This window comes from Pseudochaenichthys georgianus, chromosome 6, assembly GCF_902827115.2.
Source record: "Pseudochaenichthys georgianus chromosome 6, fPseGeo1.2, whole genome shotgun sequence".
Taxonomy (NCBI): domain Eukaryota; kingdom Metazoa; phylum Chordata; class Actinopteri; order Perciformes; family Channichthyidae; genus Pseudochaenichthys; species Pseudochaenichthys georgianus.
Window position 1 is genome coordinate 15,635,792 of NC_047508.1, and position 7,085 is coordinate 15,642,876.

The window sequence follows — 7,085 nt, forward strand, 5'->3', positions numbered from 1 at the left end:
TTAAAGATGTTGCATCTGTAGGCTGGAATGTGTGAATGTGTCACCCCTTCTGCCCATGAATGCAATTGTTTAGTTTTAAACTTAATATTCATGTATACATTCCAGATTTTGGAAGGAGGCAGGATATGGATGATGTGAGAAGATGTCTGGCAATATTAGCATGCTGTGTATTACTGGATGCTTTGCAGCTGCAGTTTTCTTCCCAATAAAGACTTCAGTTACTCTGGGTGCGGTACAGTTTAAAAAAAACATGGCAAGTTAATACAAAAACAGAGCTGATTATAGTTTTGGAGTTAATAATGTAGTTGATTTCATTCCACTATACAGTTTTAGATACTGTTATCTGCAGCTACAGTGTAAACTAGTAGCCTGCTTGTCTACACCTGAGAGTTTTACATTTCTATAACAAAGTGCATTTTTGCACATGCAAAAACAGTAGCTTGCAGACAAAGCTGAGCGACATATCCTGAAAACTGACTTTCATAGTGCACATATATTTGAGTATCTGAAGTGCCTCCTAACACATTGACTTTAGAACAGCACAATCCCTTTAGTTTTTTGTGGGCTACCATAAAACATTCAGATTGGGCTTCTCTTCCTATATCCAATGCATGCTCATTAGAATGTACCGCCTGCCATCTGTGTGTCTCCCCTAAACCTTAACATTTGCTTTGCAAAAGTGCACCATCTTTTTCATGCAAGCCAATTAGAACAGACTTTGAGTTTTTGGGAGGGAACAGACATTAAAACAGAATGTTATATCTCTCACAGGCTCCGCCCTCTACTGGACTCTATGGGTACTACCTTACCCTGCGAGCATTCTCCCACTGAGACTTCTATAGACGTAACCGGCCTTGGGCGGGCCTACCTGAATGCGCGCGCATCACACCGTATAAAAGGAGGCCTCGCCTCCTGACTATCATCCTTTTCTCTTCAGCAGCGGAAGTGTTTTCACGGAGCTTAAAAAAGACGAAAAATAGAGAGTAATGGAGTCAGTTCTTGACCACAGGACCTGCCCGAAATGTCCAAACCTGATCGCGGAGGCGGATCCACACCCCTTTTGCTTTTTGTGTATGGGGCCTGACCACGCCGTGAGCGGTATGGGCCCGGCGCCGGCATGCTCAGCCCAGCATCATGGGCAGCATTTTCCTGTCGGCGGAGGCCCCCGCAGGAGGAAGTGGAGGATTCGGAGCTCGACGTCGTCGAGATGGGCGATTCAGGAGAGGAGGAAGTGCCGTTCCGGTTCTCCCTTCCGTGGGGCCAGTCAACCCCGATTCCGGAGGAGGAGGACGAGGACGCCTCGGTGTCTGGAGGTCCGACTCTCAGGTCTGCGCGGATGGATTTCCCAGCGGTGATGACCCTGGCGGAGGAGCGTGTAGGCCTACCGCTCCCACCACCGCTGCCACCGAGGCCTGTAAGCCGCCTGAGACAGGGGTTTTACGGCCTGGTGCATCCAGCGCAGCCGACCTTCGTTTCGCCCCAGCTGCCTGATATATGGCGGTGTGTGGAGGCGACATGGCAGCAGCCATTTAAAACGGCCCCTGTAGCCGCTATGGCAGGTATCATCAAGGTGGAGGGCCGCTCGGACACAGCGTGTTCGGGTGTGCCCCCCCTTGATGAGAGCCTGGCGGCCCATCTGCTTCCGCGGGCGGCTGGTTGGGCGGAGGGTAAGCGACCCCTGCCCCCGCTGCCCCGGGACCGAGACACACTAGAATATCTGGACAAGATGTTCAAGCTCGGTACGCAGATGGCGGCTGCAGCAAATAATCTCGGCGTGTTGGGCGTCTCCCTGATCACCCCCCAGGCAGTCGCCCCCGCCCTCCTGTCTCAAGACGATAGCGATTATCCGGACCGCGCTATAGGTCAGATGAACAATCTGATTCATGGCGTGGCCGCTGCAGCAGGGCGGGTGATTTCCTTGGCCACAGTGGCGTCTCGTCACGTGTGGTTGGGACTCACTGCCCTATCTAAGAAGGGAGACGTCTAGCCTGTAAAAGTGGACAAAAGTGAGCGGCAAGGACCAGCTCGCCGCTGCACAGATGTCTTGGATGGAAACACCCTTGAACAAAGCCCAGGATGTAGCCAGGCCCCGAGTAGAGTGAGCCCACAGACCCGAAGGTGCTTGCAAATTCTGACTCGTATAGGCCAAAGCAATTGCCTCCACAATCCAGTGGGAGAGCCGTTGCTTAGTAACAGGCTTGCCCTTGTGAGGGTTAGCCCAGGACACGAAGAGTTGTTCATTAAGACGAAGCTCCTTTGATCTATCCATATATGTGTGTAAAGCCCGGACTGGACACAATAGATCCCGCTGCTGCTCCCCGGAGGAAACCAGCGGCGGAGGAAATGCCTCAATGTCAATTGGGGTACACGAACCAACCACCTTTGGTGTAAAGGCAGGGTTGGGCTTCAACAACACTCTCGTTTGCCCTGGGGCGAACTGAGTGCATGAAGGATGTACAGAAAGCGCATGAATATCACTGACTCGCTTGGCGGATGCCAGGGCCAGTAACAGCACTGTCTTGAGTGACAGATGTTTCATGTCAGCTCCTTCCAGGGGTTCAAATGGGGTCATTCAGAGCCCATTTAAAACCACTGCCAGGTCCCATAAGGGCACCAGCGACCTGGAGACAGGGGCCTGCGAGCTCCCTTCATAAAACGGCAGACCAAAGGATGTTGGCTAGCCGTCTTACCCTCAAAGCCCACATGGCATGCAGCAATAGCAGCCAGGTACACCTTGATCGTGGAGAAAGCTCTGTGTTTATCGATCAAGTCCTGTAGAAATGATAAAATCACCCCGACAGGACATTGAAAAGAGATGTGCCCTTTTTGAAGGCACCACTCTTCACACCCTCCACTTACAGTCGTAAAGAGACCTGGTGGAGGAAGCTCTCGCACTCTGAATAGTGTTTATCACCTTCTGAGGGAGTCCCACTGTATTCAGATTGTACCACTCACGGGTCAGGCCCATAGTGCCCCGCGCTCTGGGCGTGGGTGAAGGATTGCCCCCCCCCGCCTGAGACAATCTGTCCCTGCGTGGTGGGGGCTGCCATGGCTGCCCGCACAACAGCTGATATATCTCCGCCAGCCCGTATGTTGCGGGCTAGGGCAGAACCATCAAGATAAGTGTGTGGCGTTGCTCCTTCACTCTGGCCAGAGTTGGGGGTATCAGAGCCAGGGGTGGGAACGCGTACAGAGGACCCGGAGGTCAATCGTGTAGGAGTGCGTCCCCGCCTAACAGTGCGTTTAAATCGTGCATTAAAGAGAACAGCTGTCATTGAGCATTTTTTCTTTATGCAAACGGATTTAACACGGCTCCGCCGTAACACACCCATAGCGGACTCACGATCCTTGGATGAGGAGTCCAGTCTGCATAGAGTGGTGCACCTCTGGACAGTAGTTCTGTCCCGAGGTGCATAACTCCCGGTACCTGTGTCGCTCTCAGAGAGAGGAGACGTCTGCCGCTCCAAGGGATCAGTTTGTGTGCCAGTGTGTGTGACTGGAGACAACGCAACCTCCCTTGGCGGTTCATACACAATATCGTGTTGTCTGTCCTCACGAGGACATGGTGTCCTCTGAGAGAAGGCAAGAAGCGTGTTAGGGTGGGAACCACCGCTAAAAGCTCCGGGTGATTTACGTGCGCCCGCTGGAGGTCTCTGCTCTAGATACCTCTCACCGGGCGACCTTCGTAAATACCCTATCTCAGCCTGTCTGACATGCGTCCGTGGTGACCACCTTCCGTGAAAGGACAGCACCCGTAGGCGCGTCCCGTACTAGAAAAGTCAGGTGTAGTGCCACTACGCATTACATAATAACCAATACTAGTTTTATTATGAGGCCCATGTTGAGCGGGTGCTTTACGAGGACATTTGTCTGCGTAATCTGACTCTGCTCGGCGGGCATTATAGATACAACCCTTCTTTCTAGGAGAGAGAGAACCTCTCTCTCCAGAATATGGGTTGACTCTCTCTGGGCTTGTGAAAACAGATAATGTGTAACTGTTTTGAGAAGCCCAGGCAGATGTTGTGAGTATCTCGTGCTGTATGCTCCTTTCAGCCAGCTGAGATGTCACGCTTACGGCTCCAGCCGGCACTGCGCATGCGTGTGGCGGTGGTGCCTCTACAGCTCCAGCCGGCACAGCGCATGCGCGTGGCGGTGGTGCCTTCACAGCCGGCATAAACGAATGCCGTGCATCCATGTGCGTCAAATCCCGACGCAGATGGGAATACATTGCAATCAGTTGAAAGCTATTTGCGTCCCTTTATGACGCTGAAGGAGCCTAGGAGCGTCACAATTGGACGCCACGGACACTGACCAAACGTCGCTATTGGACGCTTAGGGAGTGAGAGTGTGTTGGCAGAGGTGGTTCTCCAGCCTGCGCTTGGATCCCAAGAGGCACAGGCGGCGGCTGGTGACCATCCCCCCCTCAGTGGAGGGCAACCTCCGGTTTTGGGGGTCCCCGGATCACCTCTGGAGGGGGTCTCCACTGAGACGGGTGACCTCCTACATCACAGTGTTCATGGATGCATCCAGAACAGGATGGAGAGGGACCTGCCTGAAGAGGGCTATAGGTGGGCGCTGGGCTCTAACAGAGTCTCGACACAGCAACCTCCTAGAGCTACGGGCGGTAGTATTAGTCCTCCGGCATTTCAGGCCCCTAATTCGGGGGAAACATGTAATGGTCAGGAGCGACAACAGCACCATAGTGGCTTATATCAACAAGCAGGGCGGAGTCCGATCTGCCGCCTTGTTGACCACAGCGGAGGAACTGTGGTTATGGGCTTCAGAGGTGGTGTTATCTCTGAGAGCCCTCCATATCCCGGGACTGGAGAACAGAGGGGCCGACCTCATGTCGAGGGGCGGCCCCCTGCCAGGCGAGTGGGTGCTTCCCCAGAAGGTGGTGAAGCAGATCTGGGCCCAGTTCGGGATAGCGGAAGTAGATCTGTTCGCCAGCCGGCGAAACAGCCACTGTGCCCTGTGGTTCTCCGTGGCTCGGAGCGACGACCCACCCTTGCTTGTGGACGCGTTTGCACACGAGCCATGGCCAAGGAAGCTGCTATACGCCTTTCCACCGCTGCGTCTCATTCTCCCTCTCCTGAGGAGAGAGAGGCGAGAACGTCTGCCAGTCATCCTAGTGGCTCCGGACCGCGTTGGGGCGCCGTGGTACTCAGAGATGACACAGATGAAGGTAGGCCAGCCCTGGGCGGTTCCCCAGTTCTGGGGGGCGATGTCTCAAGAGGCAGGTGCAATCGGGGCGTTACCCACTCTCGGCCGTCCTCTCCAGGCTTGGCTCCTGAGGCTGAGACAGGGTGGATTGTCTGACAGTGTTATTCAGTCTATCCAGGCAGCTAGAGCTGGATCCACCACAGCCTGTTACAGGCCAAAGTGGCTAGGATTCCAGCGATGGTGTGAGGAGCGGAGAATAGAGCCCCTATCTTGTGAGTTAGGCTCTATTTTATCCTTCTTACAGTTATTGGTGGACAGAGGGCTTGCGCATTCAACAGTGAAGGTGTATGCAGCAGCCATCTCGTCCTGCCATGAGGGATTTGGCGGCAGGTCAGCCTTTAGTCAACCACTGATGTCGCGGTTTTTACAGGGGGTCAGGAGGCTGCGCCCAGTAGTGCACGCCTCCACCCCACAGTGGGACCTGCCCCTAGTGCTCGAGGCTCTGGCCTCGGGGCCGTTTGAGCCTCTGGAGCTCTCCTCTCTGAAAGCATTGTCGTGGAAAACAGCTTTGCTACTTGCCTTAACGTCAGCCAAAAGAGTGTCCGAGTTAACTGCTCTGTCGGCGTACCCGAGCTGTTTACGGATTCTGGGTGACCGGAGCGGCGCTACACTCAGACCGAACCCCTCCTGTGTGCCCAAGAGCCTAAGGAGTGCGTTCAGGTCAAGGGCTATTCAGTTAGGGGGTTTTAGTCTTCCCCCCCATGGTGGGACCAGGGAAGCTAAACTGCACCTCCTCTGCCCGGTGCGTGCGCTAGCATGTTATGTGGAGCACACGGCTGCCCTTAGATGCACCGAACAGCTGTTCGTGTGCTTCGGGGGCGGGGTGATCGGGAAAGCTCTGTCCAAGAAACGCCTGGCAGGCTGGCTCTAGGAGTGCATTGCACATGCCTACGGACAGGCAGGGAGAGCCTGTCCCATGGGGGTTCGTGCACACTCCACACGGGCTGTGGCTGCGTCGACAGCCTTATTCAACGGTGTGAGTGTGGAGGATATATGCACAGCGGCGTCTTGGTCGACGCCAGGCCCCTTCATAAGGTTTTATCTCTTGGACATTTCGGGCTCTTTCTCCTCGTCTGTGCTTGCGGGGGCAACACAGGACTGGTAGGGGGGGGGGGGTTGTGGGTCAGTTGGCATCTGACCCCCTCCCCGGACGTAATGCGCCTTCGCTGTTCTCGGGCCCTCTGAGGGTCCCGGGATGGGCGAGGGGCACGCTGGGCCCTTACAGGGCTGGAGGGCTTCTCTCCTCCTGCCGAAAGGCCGGAGGGGGGTAGCCCTCCACACACTCTGCACAGGGTCAGTGTTTGAGTGTGGGGCATGGGCTCTGGCGCTCTCCCGGTTATCCTTAGGGATTCAGGGAGGCAGGCGTATAGTAAGCCCATTCGGGGCCGAGGGGGCTCTCCCCATCCGTCTGTGGGCGGGGGGGGGGACCCCGGCACTGTTTTTTGAGCACACTTTCTGCGAGGTAAGCGCAGCAGGGTGTGCTCTGTCAGCCACAGCCCTGATTTCTCCTCGGTTACACCCGGGTTAAAGGAGAATGTGGGGCAGCAGCTGCTGACCATAAAAGCCGGTCAGGGGCAGTAGGGTGGAATGTTGTTGTTGGACGACAGTGCTCGTATACATCGTGGCTCCACCCACTGTACCCATAGAGTCCAGTAGAGGGCGGAGCCTGTGAGAGATATAATGTTGGGTTACGTATTGTAACCCTTGTCATATTAGCACAGGCGGAGCCCTCTACTCAGGGCACTGTCTGTCCTATTCCGCTCACTGAAGAGAGGTATATAGATGATAGTCAGGAAGCGAGGCCTCCTTTTATATGGTGTGATGCGCGCGCATTCAGGTAGGCCCGCCCAAGGCCGGCTACG